The following is a 20,243-nucleotide window of genomic DNA, read 5'->3' as shown; positions in this document are numbered from 1 at the left end:
GCACATTTCATTTAATATTGTCACGTTTTAGCTCCAGGAGCATCTAATGTCTTTCTATGGCTTTTTGTGATAACACCATTTAACAGGAAATTAAAGGGCCATTCATGAGAAATACATTTAATTAAATATCAGTCATCTCCATCCAGCCTATCAATTTACTGTATATGTCACATGGGTCACTGAGATCTGGAGCCTCGGATAATTTGGGCAATTGGTGAATCCATCCTGAACTTGTCGTCAGCCGATTGCAGATCATTTATCAATTAAAGCAAATGCCGACACTAATATTCATCACAGAATTTTCCCAACAAAATACTATCAGTCTTTAGAAACCTTCCTGCAACCTTTCCATTAGGTTTCATCATAAGGGGAATACTTTTGCTCTACTTTCGTTAAATACATTTTTATACAGTGTCTGATATCTCTTCATGTATGTTTAAGCAGAACTAAAACACGTGTACAGGTAAAAGTGTTGTGAAAAAGTAGAATGAATTGTGTAAATCAAGCATTCATTTACCATGAATTATGTTAACATGTAATCAGTCATCAAACACAGGAGAAATAAAATTGAAAATTCCTGCATAGGTTAAAAAAAAAAATCAACAATGTATTGTTTTTAAAAAGTAGTACTTGCCCGCAAATTATGTAGAATATCCAGTGAGTGTTGTATTTAATTAATAGAGCAATTAAAGAGCCCTCTCTGATTGGCCAGTAAAGGAGAATCAGTGAGCATCCATCATCTCGATACGCTCCTCACTCGTCTGTCTCCTTGTAAGAGAAAACAAAAAGTTGTTCCTCCACCGACTTATATGATCCCCCTGATGATGACGACACTGTGGCAGGGAGGGGATGCGAAGTAATGGGTGGGAGGATGGGGAGTGGAGATGTGAGGGTGGGAGGGTGCCAAAAGGTTGGAGCAGCCAAGCCATCAGTGTCGGACAAGGTGGTGATGTATGCACATTAAAGACTACCAGCGGTTTAAATCACCTTCACAGGACACAATACTTAATCAATATGCATTAGTGTTTTTATTGTACATGTCGTTATCACTGTAGAGTAGTGCAAATGTCACTGCAGCTTCAGGATTGGTTTACGCGCCTCCAAGTTCCCAATTGAAAACCTGTCATCAGTTCCAGTTATCTTCCAACACATGCACTGTTGTTGATTTAGCACTTAATTGTGCTTATTCTGTTTGTAACAGTGTATTAGTCATGTTTTCTCCATTCTAAGAATAATTATGGAATATTTTCTATTGCAAGAGCGCAGTCCCAAATTTTTCCTCATCAAAAAATAATCACACTTCACCTAGAAAAATTCTCAACATTTTATTTTTAAAATGTGTGTGTCATTTTGAACATAAGTGTACTTATGTGTATTACAGCTTTACAAAAGGGACATGGAAGAACAAAAAAAAAAAGACGGAGAGGAAAAAAAAAGTTGACTTAAAAAAAAAAAGGACGGTAAAAAAATATTTTTCTTTCTGTTGAAGCAAAAAAAATGCCCCGAACAAAAATGACATGGATCTAAAAAAATGTCGTAGCAAAAAAAAAAAAAAAAAACATAATTCCGTTATTTTAAACATGCGTTGTGTGGCTCAATTTCCAGGTAAACAATGGCAACAATGGAGCGTGCTCACCCGTGGGGCAGGTTAATTGAGTTTTACTTTGAAATAGGCCTAAAAGATGCTGACATAAGATCAATTCTTGATATTGAGCATGGTTTCCAACTAAGCAGAAGACATTTGAAGCGAGTCTTAAACTCAACCGGACATCTTCGTCAGAAAACCTTCTGTGATTTGGCGGTCCTTGTTGACTTCATTCACAACCAATTGCTATAGTGCAGACAGCTACATGGTTATCGATGAATGTACAACAAATGCAGAGAACATGGGCTCCGTGTAGGAAAAGAGGACGTTTGCCTGGTTATTATCTTCAAATTAGCTTCGATGTTAACTTTTTTTTCTGTTTTTTTTTTTTTGTTTGATGTAAAAAAAAAAAAAGTTTTTTGCTTCGACCTCGATTTTTTTTTTTCATTTGTTTTATTATTTTTTTCTGCTTCCTGGTTTTTAAAAAAAACATTTTTTTTTTTGCTTTGACAGAAAAGAAATCTTCCGTGTACCTTCAGGGGCACAGTTTTTTTTTTTTTAATCATCAACCTTTTTTTTCCCCTCTCTGTCTTTTTTTCTGCTTCCATGCCACCTTGGAGGCTCTTTATCATATTGCCGTACTTTTTGGACTATAAGTCGCAGTGTTTTTTCATAGTTTGGCTAGGGGTGCGACATATACTCAGGAGCGACTTATGTGTGAAATTATTAACACATTATGATTAGAGATGTCCCGATCGGGTCCAATCACGTCATTTTCAAAGTATCGGAATTGGCAAAAAAATATTGGCCATGCCTTTTTTAAATATATATATTTTAATTAAATCATTTTCTAATTGTATTTAAAGTTACAGACATAATATGTTACACTCATCCAGAGTCTTTAGTTTAGGCTTAAGGTAGGGTTATCAGAAATAACCCGCTAACGACGGCAGTTATTTTATTAAAAAATGTGTCACGTTAAAATATTTAACGCAATTAATGTATGAGCTGAACGATCCTTTCACTCATTGTCGCGCTCAATGTGTAATGACGCAGTTTTACCTCTATAGAGAGATAAAAGGCAGCGCTAAATGAGAGTGAATTTTGGCAGCCTTTGGAGCCTTTCTTTAATTGGCTAAAGCCTTGCAATCCCTCTCCCTATGATTAGAAATATCATGGGAAGCAATGTGGGGAAGCAAGGTGGCAATTGCTAGCACGACACACATTCATGGTTTCACTTCCCATCATGCATTTGGGATGGCCACAGTATCATTTACTGAAAGCTCAACAAATACACTAGATGGCAATATTTAGTCACAATATACAAAGTCACAAGTCTTTCTATCCGTGGATCCCTCTCACAGAAAGAATGTTAATAATGTAAATGCCATCTTGAGGATTTATTTTCATAATAAACAAATACAGTACTTGTGTACTGTATGTTGAATGTATATATTCGTCCGAGTTTTATTCATTTTTTTCTTAATGCATTTCCAAAATGTATATGTTCGGGAAAAATTATCGGGAATGATTGGAATTGAATCGGGAGCAAAAAACAAAAATCGGATCGGCAGATACTCAAACTAAAACGATCGGGATCGGATCGGGAGCAAAGAAACATGATCGGAACAACCCTAATTATGATATCATTTCACATGTTATTTTGGTGTTTTAGAGTGACGCTGGTGGTTTGGTAAACTTGTTAGCATGTTGTTTATGCTTTAGTTATCCGAATAACTTAATAGCTATGGCCACGTTCGCGTTCTGCCTTTGGCAATGTGTGTTCAACTGTATTATTGAGTTTTTTATATTGAAATGCATGCTTTTAGTTTGTGGCGCTTTCACGCCCACGTGGGGGCGCACTCGCACTTGCTTACGTGAAGAAGAGAGCTCACACGCCAGAAGAAGACGACAGCTACACAGCGCCTCTGAGCGAGTTGGAGAGAGAGAGAGAGAGAGAGAGAGAGAGAGAGAGAGAGGGAGAGAGAGAGAGACACGGCTGCGAACCTACGTTCATTGTTTATGCTTGTAAAATATCTCTACAGAGGCAACGCCTGTGTGTATCATCTTTCCTGTTGTTGTTGTTGTGTGTTTTCCACCCACGATCGGACACTTAGAGCTAGTTATGTGGTTGTTTGAACGATGCGCTAATGCTAGCGAACACATGCTAACCATTTGTGTCATTGCTGTAATAGCACCTAATTATCATTTATTTACGTTGATGCGAACCTGTTTGGTGTCGAGGACAAAATTGATTCAGCAAATTATACGGACGTCCAGCATCGTCATTTGGGAGTTTAGCTCGCTGTATAGCCAGGACCGAGCCGTAGCGTCCTGTTGAGGACAGTATATTCGCATTGCGTTGTTCATGCATCATGTAAAATCATACTGTACACTTATTCAGCATGTTGTTCTCCATTGTATTTTTATATTAAATTGCCTTTCAAGATGACATATCTGTTCTATGTGTTGGATTTTATCAAGTAAATTTCCCCCCAAAATGCGACTTATACTCCGGTGCGACTTATATATGTTTTTTTTTCCTCTTTGTTGGGCATTTTATGGCTGGTGCGACTTATACTCAGGTACGACTTATAGTCCGAAAAATACGGTGAAGAAGGAACGTAAAAAATAAGATACTGTGAGGTACAATAAGGTACTGTTTATGCGACCCAAAAAAAAAAAAAAACGGAGACAAAACAGCGGAAGAGACTCCTGCGTCGTAAAGTCGAAATCACGTAAATCGAGCATGTCGTAACCCGGGGACTACCTGTAATTAATTGGTTAGGTCACAAAGAAATTTGCTAGGTATCTTCCCTGGATATACCTTAATTTTCGTATTATAAGCAGCTACTTTTTTCCCTTGATTCGAATCCTGTGGTTTATATTCCAGTGTGGCTTATTTGTTGTTTTATTTGGGTAAATAGGTAACAGTTTATTTGACATAACACTGTCATTAGACCGTCATAATTATGACATGAGACTGTCATGGGCTTTAATAAATGCTTATGAGAGATGTCATTTAGCGTAAAATATCCGAGCTGGACATAAATGGAGTTAGTGAGATAATTAGCCTAATGACACTAATTGACATCTGTTATAAGCATAAATGCTCATGACAGTGTCAGGTCATAATTATGACAGTCTTATGACACTGCTGTCAAATTAGGTGTTACTGGTTAATATCTTTTGGTATAAATATCCCATAACACAGTGAGGACAGCTGCGGCTTATGGTCTGGCGCAGGTTATCTATAAAAAAATGACAATTTTCATGTCAAATTTGGTTGGTGGCGGCTTACAATCAGGTCTGCTCTATAGTCCCAAAATTACGGTACATGCATTGATCAGAGCCCTATTTCTATTTTTTTCCCCTCAGTGGTGATCAATTACATTAATTAATTGCAGACTTATTGTGGGTCCGTTATTGGTTCTAAGTTACCCAGTAAAGGGACCCGGGCAGTCAAAGTTCATTTGGAACTTCCATAAATATAATCTTTGCTTACCACACTGCATTGCTGCAACAAAATGAAAGGGAGATATATAGACAGTTAAAGTAATATTCTGTCAGTGAAGATGAAGCACAGTGAGGGAAAAATGTGCTTGGGTTAACATCTTAGAAACTGGTTATTGATGGAATGGCTAGTTGTTTGCTTTTTGGATGGCAGAGGTTAGAGTCCAGAGTAATTGGAAATGATCGAAAGAATATAACTCATATAGAGTATGACAAGGTTAAATCTTGGAGTCTCTGAGACTCAGATCTTGAAGTAGCAGCAAAAGCATTGTTAGTCTTATTACCTAAAACCAGCAAAGAAGAAAAACGGGCATCGGTAACGAATTGGCTCTGTGGTGGTTTGATGGTCAGTACCAATTCGATGCGCTTTTTAAAATTCACCTGTGATTAATTGGTGACCAGTCCGACGTTGCATCCATCTAGGACTCTAAATCCTTTGGGATGGACTGCAGCGATGCTGTAACCTTGAAGAGGAAAAGCTCTTTGGATTAGAAAATTGCTGGGAGACTGCAAAAACAGCATTGGTCATAGCCAGAGAACAAATTGTATGATTTTTAATTTCTCTGGAGAATTTCACTTCACATCTTTCTTATACAGTTCCTGACAGATTGTAACTTTATTTTTCCTTGCTGTATACCATCTTTATTGCTATTGCTATTCTAATTTCAATATATTTTTGTATCTAGTTACAAGGCGTACCACAGATTGTGCATAACAAGTGGTCGTTTTTTCCTAAAAAAAAATTGTACAAAATCTAGAAAGAAAGAAATGCAAATATATCTTTATGCTGACAATAGGCTTTATCAAACCTGAGATGATTTTTTTCACGCCCTAAACCTCAATAACAATTCACAGTATTCCAGATGATTGCGCTGAAGCATTCATATAAACTCTTATCTCTGCAAGAGGACCATGAAGAGCCTCAACATGTATTGTGCTTTCCACTTCACTGTTCCTTAAAGGTTTTTTGATTGGATCTAAATCTTTGTTGCTAACCTGTTGTTGCGTGGGTGTTGTTGTCATATGTATGCATCATGTACGATTGACAGCTTCAAGTAGTGACATCATGTTATCGCTCAATTGTGCAAAATTTATAAAATAATTGATCACACACAAGTATTGATCTTTTCTCTTAAAATCTCTTGTGTAAATCTTGGTGAAAAGGTTTTATTTATAAAACTGTTGCTTTTACACGAATATCTGATATATATTTTTCTCCATAACAGCAATCAGGGCAGAAAATGAGCAGCTCTTAAATTATTAATGCTTCACACAGAGGAAGAAAAATTATTCATCTTGGAGCTACAAAAATGTATTCTCAGCTGATTTTATTTCAATATGTACCGTAATACTGTACGCAATACGGTACATTATAAATAATATTTAAAAAAAAAAAAAAATACAATGGTATCTCTACATACGAAGTCAGTTCGTTCCAGGACCTTGTTTGTAAGTCGAAAAGGTCGTATGTCGAGCAGGATTTTCCCATAAGAATACCGTACATTATAATTCTAATAATACGTTCCACAGCCCAAAATCATACACTAAATCCTTACTAAATACTGCTGGTACTGTTACAAATGGCAATTACACATAGCAAAACAAATAAATTATTAATAAAAAACGGAATAATAAAATAACAAAAATAATAATTCCTGTAATCATGCAACAAATTGCGTTCTAATGTGGAGGACGTGTTTTGTGTGCTGTACCTGAACATGACAGAGAGGGAGCGGTGCGGTTGAGAGTTTACTTTCACTTTTAATGTTTTGTTGAAAACACCATCAACTGCGGCGGACAGTAGGTGTGTTGTGTTGGACAAGTTCTGAAATAAATGATAAAAAACTGATGTAGCCGGCGATTTCTTTGGCAATGTTTCCACAATTACAGTATAATTCTCACCATAACTTATAAAGACTGGCAAACGGAGGTCGGAGGAAGCCCGTGGAGATCATTGTCAGGGACGCGGGCAGGCAGGCAGGTTGTGTGGACCCAATTGCAGGGAAACAAAAGCGGCAAGGCAGGTGAACTCAAAAAACGTTTTAATTATAACTAACCAAAGGCACAAAGTACAAACAAAAGGACTGTGGATCAAAAAGGCAAGGTTCAAACAAAACTTACTTTACCGGAGGGACTAATACACGAGGGCTTGGAAAGGACTTCAACTTGGACGCAGACACTGACATTGACAATGACGCAACAAGGAGTGAACAGAAAATGGGAGCTTATATACACACAAGCAGACAAGGGGTAACGAGACAACAAGGAACAGGTGAGCACAGGAGGATACACTAGGAGAAGGCACATCAGGTGAAATCAGTGGGCAATCACAGGGACAAGTCACACTAGGAGAAAACAAACACAAAACCTAACAATCATAGACATTCTACAGTTGTATTGTTGAGCCAGTTCATGGATGCGCACCCCACGCTCATATTTTTCCATCATTTGCATCTTCATTTCAATGGTGTCACCCTTTTCCTTGTTTCACCACCTGTACCAACCTTTTTGAAACCTGTGTTGATTTCTCACAAGAAAACCCGGCGTGCGTCCGTCCGTCCGCGGCGCTGTCATGTCGTCGTATTTCGAGTATGTCGTCGGATGTAAAAACAAATGGCGAAAGATCATGTGTCGAAGCGATCGTATGTCGAGGTACCACTGTACATGCCTTTCGTAAAAATGTGTAAGATTATGCAGATAACTGTTAATTACGTAATAATTCTTTTTATTTGCCAACTGTTATTTGTCTCTTTGTCACTGTTTCAGGCCCTCCCTATTATGGAGTGCTTAAAGACAAACGGGACAGAAGTCCATTTCAAAGTGCTTCGTTATTTGTGAGTCACACAACTTCCAATTTTTCAGATGGCATTGCTTATGCACTGGACACTCACCACCCATCACAGCCTCAACCATGCAGCTACTTACAAATAATCAGCATCAAATTATCTGTGGTTTATCTTGTGAGAGCAGCTGTTTTGTTCACAAACCTCCATCCAAAATCTCATCAGGTTGACTGTGAGGGGGGCAATTTGTTTGGACTGAAAAGCTGACATCTTTGTGATCATCTATCCCCAATAGCACATAAACAGGGACAGACAGCAGTCCTGATGACTTCTAACAATCAATTCTTTATTTGATGGAACAAGAGTACCACTCTTGCTTCTATTCGCCCTTTTGCAATCACCGCACAGAAAAACTGACTGAAATCGCTTTTTGCAGGCAGAGCAGTGTAAATGTGAACATGAGATATAGCCATTCACGATACGAAGAGGGATCTTTATAAATTCTATCTACAGGGATATTGCAGCAAAGGAGATCATTGCATTTACATGCACGATATCATTCATTTATAATCATGCATGAAAAAGCTACTAGTTACAACACTTCCGTTGCTTGATAATGCACTTTTATAAACAGCTAAAAGCTGATTATAGGAGAAGAACAACAATGGGCAAAAAAATCAAAGATTAGATGACAGAAACTAGCTCGCCAGTCTCGTCATTGAAAGAGAAAAGTCACTAGCAGTGGCGCCAGCAGGGGGTGGCCAGAAATGAAAATTGGTTGGCCACCCCACTGGCCACCCCGCTGGCCACCGCACTTGCCAGTATATCGTTAGATTGTTGTAGCATCAGTTATGCATTTCATCTCAAATGAATGCATTTATTTTGTTTTGTTAAATGTAGGGCGGTCAAATTTATCAAGGTAACGGGCGGTAATTAAATTTTTAAAACTAACCACGTGAAAATATTTACCGCAATTAACGCATTCGCGGTACGACTCATTCACGCATTGCCGCAAACAGCATACAATGGCGCCGTTTTACTTATATACAGCGATAAGAGGCAGAGTGGAGTAGATACAAGCATTCATTGGGGCCGTGCTTTTAATTGGCAAAAGCTTTGTCATCTCTCCCACAGCAACTATAAATATTGTGGGAAGCGATGTGGGGAAGAATGACAGGAGTTGATCTTTTTCTTAACACCCTGTAGTGTACCCAACGCAGAGAAGATATAGCATTTGCAGCCACCACACAGAGTCATGGTTGCACCACTTCCCATCATGCATTTGGGCAGAACAGTTAAGTCGCTACAATATCATTTACTGAAAGCTCAACAAATACACTAGATTTAGTCACAATATACTAACTCACATTTATCCTTTAAGAATTACAAGTCTTTCTATCCGTGGAGCCATTTCACAGAAAGAATGTTAATAATGTTAATGCCATCTTGTGGATTTATTGTTATAATAAAGAAATATAGTACTTATGTACTCCAAACTGCATTTGCACAAGCCACACGAAATTGTTGAGGATGGACTTCGGGTTTCTCGTGACCGTGAGTAAAATAAGCAGTTTAAATAATCAATGTGAGATTGAACAAATGTCAGTGGGCATTTGGTTCACATGGCTGACTTTTGTGCAGATGGCCCACTTAATGCCGAACAACCTCTACTGCCTGGATTGATTAAGTTGTCTATAATATTTGGAAAACACCATTGCTAATGTGATGGTTAATGATATTGGAATAATTTTCACTCAATGCCCTTATAAAGCATCTAACTGTATGGTAACCAATCACCAATATTGTCAATCGGATGTTTTAAAAACCTCTCTTCACATTAAACCGAATCAGATATCCAGACCACTGTTTCCCAATCATATTGGATTCAAGGTGGATTTCACATTGGAAAAAAAGCTCACGGCGCACCACTTAAATAAAAAATGCAAGACCAAGCATAGACTAATCTGAGTAAAATGACTGGAAGTACCCCGTCCGCTATTGCTGGGGTGTGCCGCCCGCAGGACACACAGCCAACAGATTGTCATGTTTGTGTGCGTTCTCAGTTCTTTTTTTTCATTCAGCACCTGATTTAGCCAGATAGGCATGGCAATGCGACACACCTGTGCTGCATTTGGAAAGCTCAATATTTAAGGATTTCTGTCCCCATCTGCAAGTGTTGGACTCATTTGGAAAGCTCAATATTTAAGGGATTTCTGTCCTCATCTGCAAGTGTTGGACTCTTAATTGCTAACTTGCTTGCTTACCGCTGTGTGCGTCATCTCGAGATCTCTTGCCTTTTATGGTTGTATTCTTTATTAACACGTTGTTGTGCTGGTACTTTTGTTGGACTTTGCTATTATTTGTTTTAGCCTTTTCTGGCCATTGTTGCCTTCCCCTTGGTTCTCTAGCTGATTCGGTTCATGCCATTTTTGTTTTGTATTTCTTCTCACGTGTTCTGGCGTGCTCCCTTAGTTTCTGTTTTGTAATAATAAATTCTACAAACTTCTACGTCTGTGTTTGGATCCATATTTAACAGCTCGCCATTTTATTACACAGATGCTAGAGTTGCCAACCGTCCACTGAAAAAACGGGATCAACCCGTATTCAGAAATAAAACTATGCATCCCGTATTAAGTTTACAAGGGACGCACTCTGCCCTGTATTGCCATGAAAATCAAAAATTGTGTTTTATTTGTAGAACGAACAAATACTGGTATGGTGCTTCAAGAATATGTAGGGGAAGGCTTTCCCCCGACTCTCCTGTTTTCTGACGAATGAGCTATTAGAACAATGACAATCCTGCTGATCTCATTGGTCGAGGTACTGTGCGTTGTCATTATGGTACCCGAAGGCAACTTAGAGTGTGGGAGATAAGAGGTTTGATCGAAGCTTGAGTAAACAGCATGTTCCAAATGATGATCATTTGTTTTCTTGTTCTTCAATGGGTACTTTTTTTCACTATTTGTATTATATTTTTTTGTTCTTTCAATTTCGTTTGCATTTTCACATTATACTTGAAGTATAATGATTGATTTTAAGCAGAAACGACCGGCTGCGTGCTGCTCCCGCCTGACTTTATTTATTTTTATCCAGTCGCCCTCCCACGAACCAAATCCCCATCTACCTGCGATACATTACCGACGTAATCTACTTTTAACATTAAACTGGCAAAGTGGTTTTCTCCTTTGTGCCCAAAAACACTCATCCAAACCCTAGCCCTTGCGGCTAAGCCAAGCTGCTAGCTTGCCCGGCTAGCCCACCCGGCTGCTAGCTTCAATCCTCCTGACGCCTTTCCAATCTCATCGGGCCCATCTTTTGTGGGCCCGCGCCGGTAAGTGCTGTCTCCTGTCGACCCGAGTTAGCCCCAGCGACGTTCACCCTCTCGGCGCAGTGGACCCCTTGTTTGGGGTCCTCGCGCGTAAGTTTTGCCCCTTCCCACTTAGCTAGCAACCACACTGCTAGCTTACGTCACTCTGCGTCATCCTCTACGTCGTTTCTGCCAGAGCCTGTTTTTCCCCTCTCCTCAGATCTCATCTCTCCAATGGGTCCGCTTACCTCGCCTCCCGATTGCAGTAACTGTCTTCTGAAATCCAAGATGATCGCCGAACTCGAACGCCGTATCTCCGATCTTCACTGGATCAGGAAAGAAGAGGATCGCCTTGATTCGGTGATCGCGTTCGGCCCTGGTCCCCCCAGATCTTCTGTCGACCTAAACTCCACGATCCCACTGCCTCGCCTTTCTACTGTCAGCTCCACCATCCATGTAACCCCACCAGCGACCGCAAAACAATACGTCGTCTCCGGCCCGGTGATCTCCGCCATCCATCCCACCTCCCCCCCAGCTCCGATCCAGCAGCCCTGCATTTCTCCTAACCCCCTGACTGCTCCATCCGTCTCAACTGCTTCTCGGCTACCTTTGCCTCACCCGGCTCCGCTCTACCCCCCAGACGACGACTTTGGCTAGTGCGTGGGGCCAGGCCAAAACGAGCGACCAAGAAGCCCACACTTATCCGCAACCCAAACCATAAAACCACAAAAAGTTCTACCCCTTCCCAAAAATCTCGGTCCCCAGTCCAACCAAACCGACCTGCACCCACGATTGAACTAAAAAATAGATTCGACATCCTCAGCTCCGTCGATTTCCCCCCGCTTTCCATTACTCCAATCTACCGTTCTCCACGCCGCACTGAAATTCCTACTTCCAACATTACTTACCAACCTCCAAACCCTCACAACACTCAGTTGATAACGTCCTCTGACGCGACATCTCCTCGCCCCTCGCCCCCACGACGGCTACCCCACCTAGAGAAACAGCGCTCGCCTCCCTCTCGACCCCGCACACTTTTTCCGCCAACCACTGCTATCATTGGAGACTCTCTTATCAAACATACCCGTTTTCTGAACTCCACGACTTACTGCTACCCCGGCGCAAAGATCGCAAAAATCAACGATGTCATACCAAATTTAATTTGTAGTCTCCCTCAATCCATCAGTCGCCTCATCCTACACGTCGGAAGCAACGACACAGATCGGGCCGCGTTCGATTCGCTCCGGCGTGACTTTATCGAGCTGTTCAATAACCTTGAAAACTGCGGTAAATCTATCTATATTAGCGGACCTATCCCCACTCTTGGACTCGGCGTGCAGCGTTTTAACAGTCTTTTACAGCTGCACTCATGGCTGCTAGCCGCTTGCACCTTTTATGACTTTATTTTTATTGACAATTTTAATACATTTCAAAACCGCCCTTCTTTTTATCTTCCCGATGGCCTACATTTGAGTACGCTGGGCACCGGCGTGCTCGCAGCTAACTTTCACTACTTCGTTCAGACCGCTAATCAGAAATCCCATCCCGACCATGCATGACAATTGGCCAACTGTGCGCTCCACTGCCCCACCCATTTTTGCGGCTTTTCTCCCACTCGCTCTCCTCCTCTCTCCTTTCAATGCGCTGCTGCCCCTGCCCCTCCCTTTCCGACCCCATTGCCTTCGCATTCTCCCTCTCTCTCTTTCGCTGCACCGTCACAGCATACCACTTGCCCTAGCTCCCCCACCTGGAACTTTTCGCCATTACACTCCCACACTATTGTTTTTCCAATTCCAACCATTATTAGTGTAAGACCCACGCGTGCCCATCCTACCCGCAAAAGAGCAAACATCAACAACCTATCCCATATTAAATTAATGCCTCCGATCCTTCCTCATAAGCACACTGATACCAGTATTAAATTCGGCTTGCTCAACATTCGCTCTCTCTCAAATAAAGAGCATCTTATTCATGACCTCATAAGTGACCATAAACTGGATATTCTCTGTCTAACCGAAACATGGCAGCAGCCCAAGGATTTCACCCCACTGAATCAGTCTACTCCACCTGGATTCACCTACACGTGTCAACCACGTAACTTTGGTCGTGGTGGCGGTATTGCATCCATCTACCGTGATAACTGGAGGTTGCTACCTGTACCTGATAGCCCCATTCTCACATCTTTTGAATACTCCGCCTCACTCTTGCCTGGTCGCTCTCCCACAACAATTACCACTATAACGCCTAAACCTAACAAGGATTTTCTACTTGATTTTTCACAACTGGTCATCCATCTTTTTTCCCTCTGTCAAACTATTATCATCCTTGGCGACTTCAACATTCATCTTGACAATCAAAATAATCCCTTCACAAAAGATTTCATCTCTTGCCTTGACAGCCTCGGTTTAACACAATGCATCAACTTTCCCACTCACAACAAAGGACACATTTTGGACTTAGTTTGCTGCTCTGGCTCCACCCCTTCTGACTGCACCCCCCACCCATTACTATACTCTGACCACTCCCTAGTTACTTTCAGTCTCAAGATCCCCTATTCAAAAATTATCCTCCCCAGATCAATTTCATTTCGCAAGACCGAGACACCCAAGCACTCTCTTGTGACATTGACAACCTCCCTCCCACAAACTCCACCATTTCTCCTGCCGATTTAGTGTCCCGCTACAATACCCATCTCCACTCACTCCTGAACTACCACGCCCCCCTAAAAACCCGTTCTGTTTCTTTCACCCAATCCGCGCCCTGGTTCACCCCTGCTCTCCGCCTGTTTAAGTCACGAAACCGTCAGCTCGAACGCCTGTACAAGAAAACTGGACTATCAATACACAAAGAAATGTACTGTGCACAACTCAGTTTATACAAGGACCAAATCAATGCAGCCAAATCAACTTACTATTCCAGTCTCATCTCAGCTAATCAACACAACTCTAAAGGCCTGTACTCACTTCTAGCCAAACTCACTAAGCCTCCCGATCCACTCCCTCGTCACATATTTTCTGCTAATTTTTGTGAAGCCATCCTGACATTCTTCTCCACGAAAATCACTGACATTCACCAATCCCTGACCCACTCCGGAGCTGCAGTTTCTGGGACTGACCCTGTTCCCTTTCATGTTCCCCTCATTAGCACCCTCTCTTCATTTATCCTTCCTTCAATCCCGGCTATCTCTGACATCATCACCAAATCCAAATCCACTACCTGTCACCTTGATCCTCTTCCCACTGCCCTAATAAAAACTTGTCTTCCCTCAATAGCCCCCCTCATCACCACCATCATTCACTCTTCACTTACATCCGGTGTAGTCCCTCCATCCCTCAAAACTGCTTCCATCACACCCATTCTAAAGAAACCTAACCTGGATCCCACCAATTTCAATAACCTCCGCCCAATCTCCAACCTACCTTTCATTTCCAAAATTCTTGAAAAAACTGTTGCATCCCAACTTCATAACCACCTAATTACCAATGACATTTACGAGCACTTTCAATCCGGTTTCCGCCCCCTCCATAGCACCGAAACAGCCCTACTTAGAATTACAAACGACCTCCTCACAGCATCCGACTCCGGTTTATTATCAATTCTCGTCTTCCTCGACCTCACTGCCGCCTTCGACACAATTTCCCATACAATCCTTCTCGACCGACTCTCCTCCATTGGTATCACCCACACACCCCTTTCCTGGTTCACTTCTTACCTGTCCAACCGCACACAATTCGTCAAACTTGGCCCCCATCAATCCAGTTCCCTCCCTGTCTCCTCTGGCGTGCCCCAGGGCTCGGTCCTGGGGCCGCTTCTCTTCATTGTCTACATTCTACCCCTCGGTTCCATTTTCCGCAAACACAACATTCACTTTCACTGTTACGCGGATGACACCCAGCTCTACATATCCTCAAAACCAACCGCCTCCCTCCCACCTTCCTCCCTCACCCTCTGCTTAGATGACATTAACTCCTGGTTCTCCTCCAACTTCCTCCTACTTAACAGCTCCAAAACAGAAGTCCTCTTGGTTGGTACCACCGCAACACTCTCTAATGTCCATAAGTTCTCTATTACAATCAACAATTTACCGATCTCTCCTTCATCTCAGGTTAAGAGTCTGGGTGTCATCCTCGACAGCACACTTTCCTTCCGGTCACATATCAACAGCATCACCAGATCAGCCTATCTCCACTTTCGCAACATTTCTCGCCTCCTCCCTTCTCTCACCCGCCATACCGCTTCCACCCTGGTCTGTAATCTAATAACCACCCGGCTCGATTATTGTAACTCACTGCTCTTCGGTCTCCCTAATAAGTCCCTCCAGAAACTGCAGCTCCTCCAGAACTCAGCAGCACGCCTCATCACACGAACCCCCGCAACACACCACATTACCCCCATCCTCCGTCAACTTCACTGGCTTCCCGTCAAACAAAGAATCAATTACAAAATCCTCATCATCACCTTCAAAATACTCCATGCCTTGGCCCCTCCCTACCTTTCCGAACTTCTCCATCCAAACAATCCAACCCGTTCACTTCGCCCTACCACTTTTCCCCCCCTCTCCGTCCCCCGTGTCCGCCTCTCCACCTTTGGTTCCAGAGCTTTTAGTCATTGCGCCCCCCAGCTCTGGAACTCCCTACCCCCTGATCTCCACAACATATCTACTCTATCACTTTTCAAATCTCGACTGAAAACACACCTGTTCACTCTATCTTACCCACCATAACCCCTAGCTGTCATATTTTTTTACCTCTTTTTATTGTGCTTTTAAGTTTTTAATTCTTTTAATACCTTTTTTATCGTACTGTAATTCCATGCCTCTTGTGAAGCGTCTTTGTGTATCTGAAAAGCGCTCTAGAAATAAAATGTATTATTATTATTATTAAGTAATCGCTTGCGAAACCGTTATTGCTGAGGGGACTTTGAACACACCTCAGTTTATGTTTGCACTTTTAAAAAAAAGTGTTAAAACTACATTGCCAATAATTATTGTTTTTCAGTGTGGTTATATTAATGAAAAATGCACCTAATTAAGATTTGAGTAAAATTATTATATTACAATTAGCGTATTAATAATAAATAAATAAATAAATGAATAAATAAATAAATAAATAAATAAATAAAAATCACATTTCACATACAAAAAAATAATAATAATCAAAAGGTGACAGTTATCAGACTGGCCAGCTCTACCAACGAGGTGTCCGTTATTTTTATATACAGGAATTTAGGATTTATAGGATTTATACAGGAATGCTAGGGATGGCAACCCTAGCAGCAGCTAACATTACTGTTTACATTGACACTAGGCTCCTTCCAAGGTCCGTTATCACCCCAGTAATGGTGGCCACCAATAGAGAGTGAGATCCACAAATCTCTACTTGGATTAATTTATAAATGACCATTTGAAGGATGGTTGCACAACGTGTCCGAATATGCAAATCAGAAATTTATTAGAACTTAGAACTACGCTAACGGACAAAATAACGTTTAAACACAGAAAACGACACTGCTTGCGGCCGCAGCCATTATGTGACAAATGTGACATCAGTCATGCCATGCGCGGACAGCAAATAAAATCTTTTCCACTCGAAACAAAAAGTGGCTAATTGGCACACACTCTTCATACAGTGGTATGAAAAAGTATCTTAACCTTTTGGAATTCGTCACATTTCAGCATCAAATCACCATCAAATGTGATCGTGATCTTTTTTCAAAATCACATAGATCTAAAAACAGCGTCGGCTATAGCTAAAACCACGCAAACATTGATAGGTTTTCATATTTTAATGAGGATAGTATGCAGACAATGACAGGAGGGGGGGAAATAAGTAAGTGAACCATCACATTTCAAATTTCTGCCCCCCCCCCTGGCAGCAAGAACTTCAACAAGACACTTTACGTTTTAAAATTTTACAAATTTTATTACAACGAAAACATTAAGAGGGGTTTTATTATCAAATTATTACGTAATAACATTGATCTTTTAAGAACTACATGTCTTTCTATCCGTGGATCCCTTTAAATTAGTTGGAGTATCAATTAATCACAGGGTGTCCCCCTTGTACAGTGGGATGAAAAAGTATCTGAATGTTTTAGAATTTCTCACATTTCTACATAAAATCACCATCAAATGTGATCTGATCTTTGTCTAAATCACACACATAAAAAAATCAGTGTCTGCTTTAACTACAACTACCCAAATATTTATAGGTTTTCATATTTTAATTGGGATAGTATGCAAACAATGACAGAAGGGGGAAAATAATTAAGTGAACAATTGCGTTTAATATTTTGTGGCCACCCCTTTGGCAGCAATAACTTCAACCAGACGCTTCCTGTAGCTGAAGATCAGTCTGGCACATCGATCAGGGCTAATCTTGGCCCATTGTTTTCTTCAAAACTGCTGTAGTTCAGTCAGATTCCTGGGATCTCTGACATGAATCTATGTCCTTAGGTCACGCCACAGCATCTCAATGGGGTTCAAGTCTGGACTTTGACTTGGCCACTCCAGAACGTGTATTTTGCTCTTCTGAAACCATTCTGAAGTTGATTTACTTCTGTGTTTTGGATCATTGCCTTGTTGCAGCATCCATCCTCTTTTTAGCTTTAACTGTCTGACAGAGGGCCTCAGGTTTTCCTGCAAAACATCCTGGCAATTTTTAAAATTCATTTTTCCATTAATGATTGCAAGTTGTCCAGGCCCTCAGGTAGCAAAACAGCCCCAAATCATGATGTTACCTCCACGATGCTTCATGGTGGGGGATGAGGTGTTGATGTTGGTGAGCTGTTCCATTTTTCTTTCACACATGACGTTGTGTGTTACTCCTAAACAATTCAACTTTGGTTTCATCAGTCCACAAAATATTTTGCCAAAACTTTTTTTTTTCATTTTTTTTAGACAGCAGTGGCTTCCTTTTTTTTTTTTTTTTTTTTTTTTTTTTTTTTTTTTTTTGAGTCCTCCCAATTAACACTATTCTTGGCCATTGTTTTACATAAAGTTAATGTGTGCAGAGAGCTATTGGACTGTGCTAGTGATTTCTGTAAGTATTTAGCAGACACTCTAGGGTTCTTTTTTACCTCTCTGAGTATTCTGCGCTAAACTCTTAGCGTACTAAATGTCCCATTCACAAACATTTGACAATCTATTACCTATTGATATTGAGACAATAAATGCCATTTATATAATACAACAATACAAACACAAATCTTGGCACTTTTAATTTGTTTTGATAGCAAATGGAGTCAACGTCATTAAAGTGAAAGCTACACCAACTTATCCACCTACACATCCAACCCCCAAAGCACCAGAGATAAGACAACTGCCCGCGCATATTTCAGTTCGACTTAATTAGCTGAAAAACTCAAGGGGCTCCTTGCCCAACCTCGCTCGCCACTGTCATGATCGCCCACAAGCCCTGAGCCACAGGATAACAAAGAATGGCTTTCATTTCCATCAACAGGAGAAGCTCTCTAATCCGACCTGTACTACAGATATACAGCACCTCGTAACAAGAGCATATCGATTGTCTCAAAGGCTCATATGGATGTCATGGAAAATATGCAGAGGAACAACAGTGAAAGTTCTTTACGGGAGGGTGCAAATAGTTTATTGTGGTAATATTAGGGGCTGGAAAACAGCATGAAAAGAGGATTAATGAAATATATCTCTGGGTTTAAAATGCAGCAGGATGTTCGGTAGTTTGTCAAAAATGGGATGGGATTTGATTGATCGCTATGAGCACAAAGCTTTTAAAAGTTTTTGTATTTTCCAATTTATTTTATAATAATGAATTGCGCAGAAAACCCAATTACTGTCATTGGATTCATAGATACCAATACATATTCACAGTGCTTTGGCTGAGTTGTTTTTGTGGACCACGTAATAATGAGCTACTGATTTGTACTGACTAGCTGAAGGCTTGGATGGAAGTTATCGATGATCTTAATACAAGGGCTGGTGAAGTATACTGGCTCACTGCAAATGCATCCAGAGACCCACAGAGGTGAGAAATCTGACACATTTTCTTTTAGAGAAATTGTTCAGCAACTGCATGAAACATCATGATCATTGTGGGAGATATTGTCTTGAGTTGCATGTCAAACCACTGTGGTACATGGTGTATGTAAACTCGAACACTGTGGTGTACCAACGACTCACTTGCTTTTTAAGCGATATGCAAATATAATGTGGTGGTGATGAAATCCCCAAAAGTTTGATGCATGAATTTTGTTCCAAAATGTTACCTCGTTCATTCAGTGCAAGGAACTCTGAATGCTCCAGCATACTAAGAGATTTTGGGCAGCACAATGCTGTTTGAGGATTCAACATGACTAAGCTCTGGTGCACAAAACAGGAAAAAGACAGGGATAAAACTGTTTTGTGTGGATAAAGATGATTATTTTACAAGGACTACTGATCAACCAGATTGATCACTTTTGGGAGGAATTAGGAGAGGAACTGAGAGGTAGGCCTTTACGTCCAACATCCATGTGTGTCTTCGCAAAGACTCTTAGCGAAGAATGGTCCAAAATTCTCATAAATATACGCCTAAACCTTGTGGAAAGCCCTCCCATAGGAGTTGAAGGCGTTAAACATGTAAGCGCTGGACCGATATCCAATTAAACCCAAGGATTAAAAATGGAATGTCACTGTGAGTCGAGAAAGATAAACCAAATCAAGACAATCTAGCGCATCTCTGGTTTTACAGTATGTACAAACGAAGAATGGAGATGAAATGTTACCTTTCTGTGTGATCGCTGTTCATTCACAGATTTTGCTGATGACACACATTTAACCCTTAACTGACCTGACTGTGCTTTATATTCCTTCGCTGTCAGGGCCGTTCCTGACCAATTTGGTCCCCCATTTTCACCACATATATTTAAACACTCACACTGAAAAATCACATTATTTCATTGTAATTTATTATATAAGAAAGATGACGAAGAAGTTCATAAATTAAAAGAGAAATGCTGTAAAAACTATTCAAAAGCAGTAAAAAACACTTCAAAAACAAATGCATTAAATAAATTAAGAATTGTTATTACAATATGA

Source organism: Corythoichthys intestinalis, chromosome 10, assembly GCF_030265065.1.
Source record: "Corythoichthys intestinalis isolate RoL2023-P3 chromosome 10, ASM3026506v1, whole genome shotgun sequence".
Lineage (NCBI taxonomy): Eukaryota > Metazoa > Chordata > Actinopteri > Syngnathiformes > Syngnathidae > Corythoichthys > Corythoichthys intestinalis.
Note: the sequence above shows the minus strand (reverse complement) of the source record.